A 12,419-nucleotide genomic window follows, 5' to 3' on the forward strand; every position below is an offset into this window, starting at 1 on the left:
ATACACAAAAGTAAACTCAAAATGGATAAAGGATTTTATGATAGGAAACCATAAAAAATCTTAGAAGAAGCAATAGGCAGCAAAATAGCAGACATTTGTGGTATCAATATCTTTACCGATGCAGCACCTCGGGAAACGGAAACTAAAGAGAAAATAAACAAATGGGACTACATCAAAATAAAAAGTTTCTGAATAGCAAAAAAAACCCCCCAAAATTATCAATAGAACAACAAGATTAGCTCACTGCATGGGAGAACGTATTTGCCAATGTTATCACCGATAATGGTTTAATCTCCAACATTTACAGGGAACTCATACAACTTAACAAAATGAAGATAAACAATCCAATAAAAAGTGGACAAAGTACCTGAATAGACACTTTTCAGTAGGGGACATTCAGAAAGCCAAGAGACATATGAAAACATGCTCAAAGTCACTAATCATCAGAGAGATGCAAATCGAAACGATAATGAGGTACCATCTCACACCTGTCAGAATGGCTATCATCAACAATTCAACAAATGACAAATGCTGGCGAGGATGTGGAGAAAAAGGAACCCTCCTGCACTGCTGGTGGCAATGCAGACTGGTGCAGCCACTGTGGATAACAGTATGGAGTTTCCTTAAAACGTTAAAAATGGAACTCCCATTTGACCCAGTGATCCCACTTCTAGGAATATATCCCAAGAAACCAAAAACACCAACCAGAAAGGATATATGTACCCCTATGTTCATAGCAGCACAATTTACCATAGCTAAGATTTAGAGACAGCCTAAATTCCCATCAGCAGATGAATGGATTAGAAAACTGTGGTACATCTACACAATGGAATACTATGCTGCTGTAAAAAAGGAAGGAACTCTTACCATTTGCAACAGTATGGCTGGAACTGGAGAGCATTATGCTAAGTGAAATAAGCCAGTCGATGAAAGGAAAATACCATATCATCTCACTCATTTATGGATAATAAAGAACATTATAAACTGAACATTATAAACAAAAATAGATACAGAGGCAGAGCAGCATGGAACAGACTGTCAGACTACAGCGGGAAGGCTAGGGAGGGTTGGTGGGGGAGGTAAGGGATCAACCGAAGGACTTGTATGCATGCATATAAGCATTAACCATGGACTCAAGATATTGGGGTTAGGGGAGGCCGGGGAAGGTCAATGGGGGAAAAAGGAAACATGTACTACTCTTTGTAATACTTTAAGCCAGTGGTCAGCAAACTGCGGCTCCGCGGGCCGCAGCTCCCGAGCCACATGCTGCTCTTTGGGCCCTTGGGTGTGGCTCTTCCACAAAATACCGGCTCTTTCACAAAATACAGGCTTCTGTGCATGGGCCATACAGTCTCAATCGCACTGTATGTGCATGCCCGCATGTGGTGTTTTGTGGAGGAGCCACACTCAGGGGGTGGAGGGGAAGGGCATGGAGCTGCGTGTGGCTCGAGAGCCGCGGTTTGCCGACCACGGCTTTAAGCAATAAAATAAAAAAAATTTTAAAAAGATAAAGAAACAACTGTTTGGATCCATGAATGAGCAGGTCAGTGGTAGATATTAGTAACGGCGGCCATGTAATGGGGGCTCTTTTTGGGCTCAGCACCCTTTAGCTAGTTTCACACTTTACGTCTCTCCTTTAGTTCCAACTGCCATGTGAGGCAGGTACGATTCCTATCCCCTTTTCAGGGCTGGGAAAGTGAGGCTTGACAAAGATAAGCACTTGCCCAGAGAATGATGGGTTGGGCTGGGATCTGAACCTGTGTCTGACAGATTACAGAGCCTGAACTCTTAACCACTGTGAGAACTGCCTGCAGTTGAGGCTGCTTTGGTCCCTGAAGGTGCTGACCAAGCCTGGGGCACCAGCATTGCATAGTGCAGTGATGGCGATCCTATGACACGCAAACTCATTTTTTTGGTTGATTTTTCTTTGTTAAATAGCATTTAAATATATAAAATAAGTATCAAAAATATAAGTCTTTATTTTACTATGGTTGCAAATATCAAAAAATTTTATGTGACACAGCACCAGAGTTAAGTTAGGATTTTTCAAAATGCTGACACGCTGAGCTCAAAAGGTTCACCATCACTGGTAGTGGGTTCCTTCTCCTGTGGTGTGAGCTGTGGCCACCAGGTGGTGCTGTGGAGAAAGAAATAACAGTGGACCTGCTATGAACTTGAATCCTAAGTCAGAAATCAGATAAGTCAGTTACGCTCATGTACATGACATGTTCAGGAAGTTAGGCCAATTGTCTGCTCTGATGAGACTCCATAATTTAAAGGTCATGAAGTGTAAGTTTGCAGTAGAGGATGCGTAGGGATCTAAATGGGAATAATTCTTGATGTTGACAGGGTTTTGGTCTGAAAAAGAGCAATTTCAAACTCATCCTTCCATAAGAGGCTGTTTGAGATGCACAAGGACTATTAGTGAGCAGTTCAGGTGGCCTGTCCCATTGCAGCAGCCAGAAGCACCCCAGGAAGTGTCCCAAGGTGTTTGAACAGGAGCAGGAGTTAGTTGTGTGAGAGCCAAGTTGCCAGGGATTTGTCACTAGGGTGGAGGACTAAGAAAAACTGGGTCCTAAACCAATAAACATTCTTATTTAATAATTTAACACGTTGAAATTGAAAAATAGTCTAAGGCATTGGCTCCTAGAACAATATAGAATCCTGCTCACGTGCTAAGTAAAGCCTGGGCACAAGGATGCCACTAAATTAATTAAGTGGGGTCAGAGCATAATGGCTCACGGAGTCCTCATTCTGGTTGTGCCGTGGGTATTGTTTCCAACTCTCCTGGGCAGGACAGGACTCTGATTGCCCAAGAACATTTAGCTGGCGCAGTCATTTGTTACTCATTTCATTTATTTGCTGTTTTGTTTTGTTTTTCCTTCCTCTCTTGGGTTATCGGGGGATCACAATTTAGCAACTGGGCGCATAAAGAGTCGCTTTTGCAGAAGCGGAAGTGAGGACAAGGCCAAGTCTTCATCATCCCGGCCGGCTTTCTGTAAATGCCTGAGGTTCTGGGCCTCCTCTGACATCAAACCTGCTGCTCCCTAGCCCCTCCCTTTCTCAGACAGTGGGGATTTCTAATCCATCAGTGTCTTCACAATGTACCTGCCTTCATGTCTGAAATTCAAAAAAACAAAGAGAAACACAGTAGCTAAAGGCCAGATGACCCACAGTGGGCCCCTCCTCCTGACCCAAACTCCAAGCCAAGCTTAAAGTAGCCAACCTGGATTCTGACTTTAAAGGAGACCAGTTGTCCCAGCCGCTGGACCTGACTCCAGTGCAGCGCAGTGTTAGGGAGGCTTGGGGCATCCACGCCCAGGTCCCTGGGCCAGGGTGTCTGTGCTAAGTGAGGCCCTGGGCCCAGTGCCGCCCCCTCTCTCACACCTGCAGGCTTGTAGACCATGCCCCTGTGTAGCGCAGAACTCATCAGCGGTCGCTATGCTTCCGAAACTGCGCACCTCCTGTCAAGTGAGATTTTTAAGACTCATTTTTGGGCAGCTAACTTTAAATCTGCTGCCCTTGTCTCCACCTTCTAAGTCAGAGCACAGAATCTTGGCTTTTGCAGAGCAGTCCCTTTTTAGATGTGTTCTGTGTTTTGAAGAATTTACTGCTCCACTCAGCATCTCAAATAATCAGATCGATGTTGCTCAGCCGGGGTTCAGCCCAGAGCGACGTTTTAGGACCGTGCTGAGGTCCTCTGACGTCTTGGATGCTACTGTGAGGGCAGCAGTGGACAAACAGGACATCAGCTCACTGTCACCATCAGCTGGGAGCGCTGGTCCACAGAAGCCTTTAGCTACTGCATTGTTTTCTGTCTTCAGCCATCCTCATACCATCTCCATGATTTTGCAAAGTCTATTTCACCTGAGTGATACTTACATACTTTCCCTTGAATCGACTTGCAGTTTCCACTTTATTTTAAAAGATTGTTATCCGTACTGTAAATGGAAAACCACTATCATATAAACACAAGGTCACCGTAAAAGTAAAGGGGTGACTCTCGCACTGCTCCTGTCAGTTGATGTGGCACTGACTTTGTCACATGCATCGCTCTGATTCCTGGGCTGCCGCGTGCTGGTCCCCCGCCTGCCTGCCCAGCATGCTGTTGGAAACGCACGCTCTCTGCCCTGGCTGCTGTCTGCGCCTCCGCCTCCCCGCTGCTCCTCACGCTGACTTCACGCAGTGGACGCCTGTCAGAGTCATCCCACCAGACTTGAATCTTGCTTCTCATCAAGGTTATCTTTCAGAATCCAAATCTCCCCTTGATTTCACATTGCAAGGCTTAGGTGCTTAAAACTTCCCCGTGAGTCCAGACACTGGGTGGCTGAGGGGCAAGGGCAGCAGGTCCTGGGAGAGTGTGGAGGGCCCAGAATCCCCACAGTGGGTGTGGCTCCAGGACCATAGCCCTCCGGCTGCCTGGAGCAGGACACTGTGCAAAACAGCCTTGTCCTGATGCTCTGAGGAACTCCAACCGCATTCGTTTTTCATTTGTATTTGGAGAGCCATCCCCTTTCCTACTACGAGGTAGTCCAAGGTCTTTTAGGTGTGTTTTTGCTCCCAATGTTGCTGTTTTCATTGGGGTTTTATTTAACTTGGACAAGAGTATATGTTCACAGTAGAAAACTCAGAGATTGCAAAACATACAAGGTAAAACTCATTCTTGCAGTCAGTCACCATGAGAGATGAAGACTTCTTAAACAGATGATTATTAGGGTGGCAATGAACTTCTTTCTCAAATCATAAGGGAAGCCCGTTGGCAGGGTGCACATCCTGGGCCTTGAGGGCCTGGCCCACAGGTCGGGAGTGGTCCTGAGCAGCCACAGGCCAGGTCTACTCACTAGTGATCAGGGATCGAGGGACACGGCAGGGGGGCCAGTAGTTAATGTGTTGGACTTTTACCAACATTTTGTTAAGCCTCCTGAGCTTACCCTTTATTTTCTCCGGGCTGTTGGGGGCTCACACTGTGAGCCATGGTTAGAGCCAGGGACGACCTCCCAGGGCCTCCAACTCAGGCTGCCGCCAGGACCCCCCCTTAGACCACAGCCCGTGAGGCACACAGCCCCGATTTTGTCCCTGGGCTCCCTGGCCCTGCTGCCTCTGCTTCTCGGCCTCAGTGTGATCGCCCCACCTTGGCATGGGATTTGCAGCCCCATTTCTCACTGTCCTTCTCTGCCCCAGGCCCTGGGGACCCAATACCAAAGGGAGTGGCCTCACCCAGAGGCAGCCTTGACCGCACTCCAGGAGATGCCTCCGCTGACCCAGCCACCAAGCCCCAGGCATCAGAGCTGGTCTCCGGGGCCTGTTCATCCTCAGCCATCACTACAGCTCCTTCCAGCTCCACCTCCACCTCCCGGCACCCAGGCCGCACCCACGGTGAGTCACGGGTCCCTCCAGAACCAAGAGGGATGAGCATCTCAGCCGAGGTCCTTCCCAAAGACCCCGGCTCACAGGGGCAGGAGGCGCCTCTCAGACTGAGAGGTGGTCAGCAGGTGGGTGACGCTGTGGACAGGATGGCGTCCCACACACACAGGTTCAGAGCTCAGCTCCGCCTACAGCTGTGCAACTTTGGGAGGGTAACTCCGCCATCTGGATGGCTGGGCCTGAGCCCTGGGACCCACACCACTACTCAGGAATTGGTGGCCACAAGCGGCTCCTGAACGGAGGTGAACCAGCGTTTGGGCTAAAATCAGGCAACGTTGGAGGTTTATTCTCCAGGGAGGAGACCTGACAGGGTCGCTGCCCTGGAGGCAGGTCCATGGCGAGGAGGGCAGGTGTCCTAGACTGAAAAACAAGGGGATTCGGGGAGGATTGACAGGTTGGATGTCTCCCAGATGCCAGTAGCCCTGCGTGCTCGCACCTTAGATGGGACATCACAGTCCTCTTCGAGGCATCTGATTTGCGGGAGACACTCCCAGCCGGGCAGTCGGGTCACATCATCCAGGGGGAGCCCATGAGAGGTCAGGGTCCCCGGACACCTGAGGAGCGTCTGCAACACCAGAGACAAACCAATGTGAGAGCAACAGGGTCAGCAGGCATTGGGCACAGAGACAAAAGCTTTAAAATGCTCATCATGACAGCAGAGTAAGCCACTTTGCATGGTGCAACCAGGGCAGGATGCTATGAAAAGGGGCATCTGGGGATGAGCACTGGGAAGTTTAAAATGTCCAACAGATGGGAGAAATACAGCTTAAAATTTAAAAAGACATTCTGCTTATGACCTAGAGATGACAGCATCTGAGGACAGCAGAAGAGCTGGAAATGACCGCCCCGGAGGTGTTGGAAACTGACAAGAAGAGAAGGGGTTATGATTTTTCATCATCTTGCCTCCCACTGGACCCTGGAAGCTATGACAAGCATAACTGTGATTTGACAAGCCCAGCAAAGACAGACAGGGCCCCTGCTCTCAGCGCTGCCTGGCTCAGCTTCAGGACCGGGCCCCTGGTTTACAAATCAGGAACACCCCTGGGAGAAGGTGAGGTGAGTGAGCACAGGGCAGGAGGCAGTCCCCCTGTGCTCCTGGCCAGACACTGAAATGGCAGCCGGTGACTGTGGGGTGTCGGGCGCTGTGCCCTGTGCAGCTGGGACGGGCTCGCTCTGTGTTCCTTGTGGCCACTCAGCGGTCGGCCCCGCCTCCCAGGCTCTGCAGAGCGGAAGCCCTGCCTGGGCTCCAGCAGGAGCCGGGAGCACCCCCTCCCCTGGGCCTGCCAGCAGGCTGTGTGGCTCTAGGCCCAGCCCTCCAGGCTAACCTCTGGCTGCCTCAGCCTGGATCCCCCCTGAGCCAGAGCCCAGGCCTGTTCAGATGCCTGCGGAGCCTGCCCCAGGGCCCCCCATACTGCACGCCCAGCACTGCCCACGGCGATTCCTGGCAGCCCAGTGCTCACGCTCAGGGGGACCTAGAACTGTCTGCAAAATGGAGACCCTGGTGTCCGTTTGGAGGGGACCCAGGGCTGCTGTCAGAGAGCAGCTGGCAGGCCTGAGGCACAGGGCATCCTAGTCCTTCTCAGGGAAGAGCAGTGACTGGTGGCCCATGGATTCCCGAAGTTGCTGGTGAGGAGCTGCTGGTGCAGGCTCATTCTCTAGGGAACCAGCCTCCTCCCTCAGGTGGTAGTTCTTTCCTTGACCTTCTTCCAGGCCCCCCCAACCTTCCCCTCCCTCCCCCCCCCCCCCCCCGCCAGAGAGCCTAGACCCCTGGGAGGGGATGGCTCTCAGAGCCCTGCTTTTGGTGCAGCTGGCCCTGGAGGTGGGAGGACCTCCCGGGATACTAAGTATCAGCTGCCTTTGCTGCATGGCCCTTAGGGCAGGACACTGCTGTCCTTTGGAGTCCCAGTCATTGCGCAGGCGGAAGAGTGATTTAAAGTTAAGTCAGAGAGAGTCCCGAGTGTGAGGCTGTCCCAGCAGGAGAAATGGGGAGAGATAGGACATGCAGGGCACGTACTCCCTAAGGGCAGGGTCCACCCACCCCTCCCTCCTCCAGGAGCTGGACACGACCACGACTCAGGGCTGGGCCAGAGTCAGAGGTGGCCGTCTGGCAAAAGGCCCAGGATCCCCGTGGATGTTCCAGGTCCGCTGACTCACCAGCCTTATGTTCTCCACGGGCTAGAATTCAGGTGACAGCCCCTGTGAGCGGTCCCTGGAGCTCCAGTTCCCCACCACAGGCAGCACGGGGAGTGGGCGGTGCGTGGTGCCCTTCAGCCTGTGTTCTCAGACCTGTTTCCATCAGCAGTGCTTTTCCTTCAAGCTAAGGCCTGTGTGCAAGTCCCACACACAAAGGAGGGGAACGTGGAGGTGTTATGCTGAAGCGGGAATGGGGACCCGCAGTTCCTCCACACCCCTTCCCTGCCTCCCCGAGGGGCCTAAGCATGCAGCTCCTGCTTCCATCCCTCCGTGATGGGGGGTCACTCTTCTGGAGGCTCGGACTGCCCTTGCCTGAAGGAAGGCCTAGTGGCCCAGGCAGAGAGCACTGATTGCAGGAAGGTCTCACCTTCCTCACCTGGAGTGGAGTTGCCCAGAGCAGCTCCCAGTGGTAAATTTCATCTTAGAAATTGGTGGAAACTCTTGCCATCTCATGTAGGCAGAAGGGAATCAGCGAATGAGACCAGCCTTCTCGACCATTAACAGTCGCTTTGGGTCTTTATAATTTCCGAAGAACAAAATCCTAGGAGGGTGGGAAGCTAAATTTTTAATTAAAACAAAAACTGAGAGCGTGTACATTGGCTTCGGCTTCTGAAGTATCAACAATAAGTGCAGGAGGAGCACTATCTCCCCCCCTCCCATTGCCTAGAAAGCTCCATGGTGCTGGCATGGGCTCCTGCAACTTATGGGCAGAGACGGGCTCTGTGGGGGGCAGTGTGACACTGCGGAGCCCTCCCCTCTTCACACCGGATGGAGGGTAACAGGACAGAAGGAGTCGGCCACTGTTCTTGGAAGTGTCACCGAGGGGCCAGATTTATGCCGAATCTGCTGAGGACAGGGATCATCTTCCTCAGTATTGTGATTCCTGGAGCTTCTCTCAAGAGACAGAGGCGAAGGGGTGGGCAGAGCAGGGCTGGGATGGACGGAGGCTTTGGGAGCCGCTGATCTGTATCACAGTTGCCTTTCAATGCCATGTCCTTTTCAAAGAGGAAGGTGGGATTTTTTGTTCAAGTTTTTCCTTCTGAAAGGGGGGGCTCGTTCTGCTTCTGCTCTTCACGGAAACCAAGTACTTGTTGACTCACCCCCAAACCCCGCTGCTAAGAGGCTTTTTCTGGTGCCTGCTATTTGGGGAGTGTGCCAGGGCTGGGGACCTGGGTGCCCTGTGCCCCAGTGAGGCCAGAGCAGACTGCTTGGTGGGGCAGGAAGCAGATCCGCTCCTGGTGTGTCCCTGGTTATCAGTGCAGTTCAGCTCAGCACCAGCTGTGTGCAGGGATGACAGACACACAGTTCCTGTCCCCAGCTGTGACTGTGCAGCTGGACCTGCCTGATGATACCGGGGGAGGGGGGGGGGCTGCACCGTGGGACTGCGTGTGCTGGAGGCGTGGACCAGGAGGGGAGGTCGGCAGGCCTGGAAGGGACCACCTGCCCTGACCGGGAGGTGCTTCCCTCCCTGCAGCAGGTGCTCCCCCTGTGATCCTAGGGAGGCAGGGAGGGCTGCCCTAGGCAGGCTCAGGCGGGCACACACCGCAGACAGGAGGGCAGCTGCCCCACACTTGTCACGGGGGAGGACCGATTCTTTTCCCTTTGGGGCAGATGTCAATTTGAGACAAAAAAGAGAAGGAGCTGAAGGACAGCAAACAGCCATGGAAAGCCAGCACGTTCTTTCCTCCTGAGACCCCAGCACCCGCCCCTCCGACCACCGAGGGGAAGCGGGCCCTGGAGCGGGCACAGGCTACATTGTGCACACGTGGCGCCCACACTCTGCCCTGTCCTGGCTCCCGCCCTCACCAGGTGCCACTGTCCTGGTCTAGGCAGAGTGTTTCCACGTGTTCTAGAAAGCTTTATGTGTAGTAAGGGTGGGCTCCACACCCCTCCAACCCTTCGCTTTCCCAGAGCCGCCCTGTTTGGCCTGTACCGGAGTTCTGCGTGAAATTTCCTTTGTTAACAAAATTGTTTGAGCCCCAGCCCCAGACCTCACAGACACAGAAACACAGGCTGTCATCCCGTACAGCTCATGCCCACTGTGCACGGGGCCAGGCACTCAGGGGAGGCGGGACCCCTCCGGGGCGTCTCCAGAATCCGGGTCTGTGCTCCTGGGGGTGCTCCCCTGAGCTGTGGCAGAATCACTCTGTTATGTCCTTGTTGTCAGACTGGAGAGCTTAGTCTGGGCTAGACTGGATCATCGGCCCTTTGGGTTAAGGATTGTCCTTTCCTCTCAGGGCCCCGGCCTGGCAGCTTGGAGAGCCCTAGTGATGCATCCAGTGACAGCTCACCTCGTGGCCTGAAGGGTAAGTTGGCTTTCCTTCTGGGCACTTTCCACTGCCCTTGGACCTGGGCTCTGGGCTTTGTGTTATTTGTGTGATTTAAAGAAGGAAATTAGCAAGTTCTTCACAGCATGATGGGTTTGCCTCCATAGGGCACATCATGCAGTTTCAGGCTCAGACCTGGGAGTTTTCATGGATTTGGGTTCAGATCCCTTCTCCTCACTGACCATCTCTGGGCACCTGGGCGAGCCACCCATCCTCCAAGTGTGGGTTCCTGCAGCTTCCAGATGGGGACAGGGCCGGGAGTTCCGGTCCATCGTGTTCAGAGGACACGGGTGAGTGTGATTCCTTTACAGCATTTAAGTTTGTTAATGGTGCAGAAGATGGTCTGTCTACGCTGTCCCAGGGGCTAAGGAGGGTGGTACCTCACAGCTGTTGCTAATTTCAGCTTTAGCAGGAGCTCTGCACTTCCCTCCTACATTATTTTGTTTTTAAACCCCACTGTGAACTTCTAGAGAATCTCAGCATGTCCTTGACATCCCAGTGCCAGCCTGGGAGAAGTGTGCTCTGGGTTCCCCAGCAGGGCTCCCTGTGTTCCGTGAGCCAGAGGCAGCACAGAGCCCCCTGGAGGTAGGTGAGCGAGAGTGAGAGACTGACGTGTGTCCCTCTGTGTCCCCTCGCCCTGACACCAGGTTCCTCTGACCCCGCCGTTCACTGCAGGCCCGAGAGCTTCTGCAGTGAGGACCTGATGCCCAGCACTCTGCCCCGCCCCGCGATGCCAGCACCCCAGGCCACACTACCATCAGCCTCCAGGAGTACCCGCCACCCAGAATGGGCCTCTCCACCAGGAAGCATCCAGTAGAGGGGTGTGGCCCAGCCCCAGGCCTTGGGGCAGCCCTGGGTCCCCCAGAGCAGAGGATGGTCACCCTGGAGGAGTTCCTAGAGGAGCCTGACCGGGCTCCCCCTACGCTGTGTGAGGCCTGGGAGTGCTCTTTCCTCTCTCCCCTCAGATGGACCTGGACCAGAGGGGAGACCTGGACAGCAAAGTCATAGAGAGGGATAGGGTGGGGCTGGCGCCACCTGTCTGCAGAGCTGGCTTGGATGGGGGACATAACCACTAGCCAGAAAGTGACTGTGCTGGCAGCCCACCCAGACCTGGGAGGCTGTTCTCTCCATCTGTGCAGGGAGCGGGCAGAACGGCCAACATGGAGGGCTGAGCCATGCAGTCTCTGTGCAGTTACTCTACGCAGCCGCTGGGCAGGAGGCGGTCCTAGGCCATCTATCAATAAACGGGAAGGCTGTGCTCCAATGACACTTTGGTTATGGACACTGTCCTTTGAATTCTATAGAGTTTTCACAAAAGTCTGTTCTTTAAAAATATTTTGTTTTAATCATTAAAAAATGTAAAGACTGCTTAGCTCACAGGCCATACAAAAACAAGTGGCAAGTCCTAGCCGGCTTGGATCAGTGGTTAGAGCATCAGCCTGTGGACTGTAGGGTCTCAAGTTCAATTTGAGTCAAGGGCATGTGCCTCAGTTGCAAGCTTGGTCCACCAGTCTTGGTCAGGGCATGTGTAGGAGGCAACCAGTCATTGTGTCTCTCTCACATTGATGTTTCTCTCTCTCTGCCCCTCCCTTAACCCCTTCCACTTTCTATAAAAATCAATGAAAGAAATATCCTTGGGTCAGGATTAACACAAACAAAAGAAGGGTGGCGAGCTGGAGTCGGCCTGCAGCACCAGTTTGCTGAGCGGCTTTAGGAAACCCTCGAGTCTCCGTGTAGCTTTCCTGAACCTGCACGTGCACTGTTACTGAGCTGTTGCCTCTGTGCACAGATGAAGGTCCCCGCCTGACAGTTGAGACCCTTGGAGGATTTTAGTAATTGTCTCCTTCCCCTTAAGCATACACAGTGGAACTTTCTCCGGCCACATAGCGAATTCTCTGGCCTGCATTAGTGGAGCCTGGTGACACGGAATACAGACTATTTGTTCAGTAGATATGTACTGAGCGTGTACTCTGTGTTAGGCAGCACGCATGATGCCTGCTCCCCCCAAAGAACAAAGTAAACCAGGTGCCTAGTCAGGTGGGCAGTCCTGAAGGCAATATGTACATGGTCTCTGCCTCTCATCATTTCTGTTTCTGTCTACAGAGCACTGTGTGCCGGGGCTGGAGAGAAACCAAAGCCCTGCCCTCAAGTTCATGGTCTGATGCATGCTTCTCAGACTGCGGCCTGCCTCACGCTCACCTGGGCTGCCTGGACACAGGACGGACCCTGGGTTTCTGGCTCAGGGGCCGGGGGTGGGGCTCCCTGAGAGTCTGCCTCACCACCAAGTGCCCAGAGGTCACCTGGTCCTTTTCAGCCTCAGTGAGACCAAAGCAGCCTCGCTGTAGGAGCTGGTTGTGGAAGCTGATACTCCCTCCTGAGAGCCACCTCCCTCCCTCTTCCCAGCGTGCTCACCCCACTAACCTGACACCCCCGAGCAGGCCTGAAGAAGTGGAATTCACAACCGTGCCCCTGCCT

The 12,419-nt window shown here is 53.2% G+C and overlaps 1 protein-coding gene across 2 annotated transcripts in view; it reads left to right on the plus strand.

Moving 5' to 3' along the window:
* Nucleotides 1-11,246, plus strand: part of LOC308525683 (uncharacterized protein) — a 42,126-nt gene extending 30,880 nt beyond the window's left edge. The window contains exons 10-14 of one of the 2 annotated variants that reach the window (XM_081100482.1): nt 5,182-5,376; nt 6,226-6,475; nt 9,855-9,923; nt 10,052-10,234; nt 10,592-11,246. The gene's annotated coding sequence lies outside the window, so the exon portion shown is untranslated. Of the gene's footprint in view, nt 1-5,181; nt 5,377-6,225; nt 6,481-9,854; nt 9,924-10,051; nt 10,235-10,591 lie in introns of those variants that run through there. The other variant, XR_013996463.1, reaches the window with a different exon arrangement.
* Nucleotides 11,247-12,419: the final 1,173 nt, after the last annotated feature.

The sequence above is a fragment of the Myotis nattereri genome, assembly GCF_964212035.1.
Source record: "Myotis nattereri genome assembly, chromosome: 10".
NCBI lineage: Eukaryota > Metazoa > Chordata > Mammalia > Chiroptera > Vespertilionidae > Myotis > Myotis nattereri.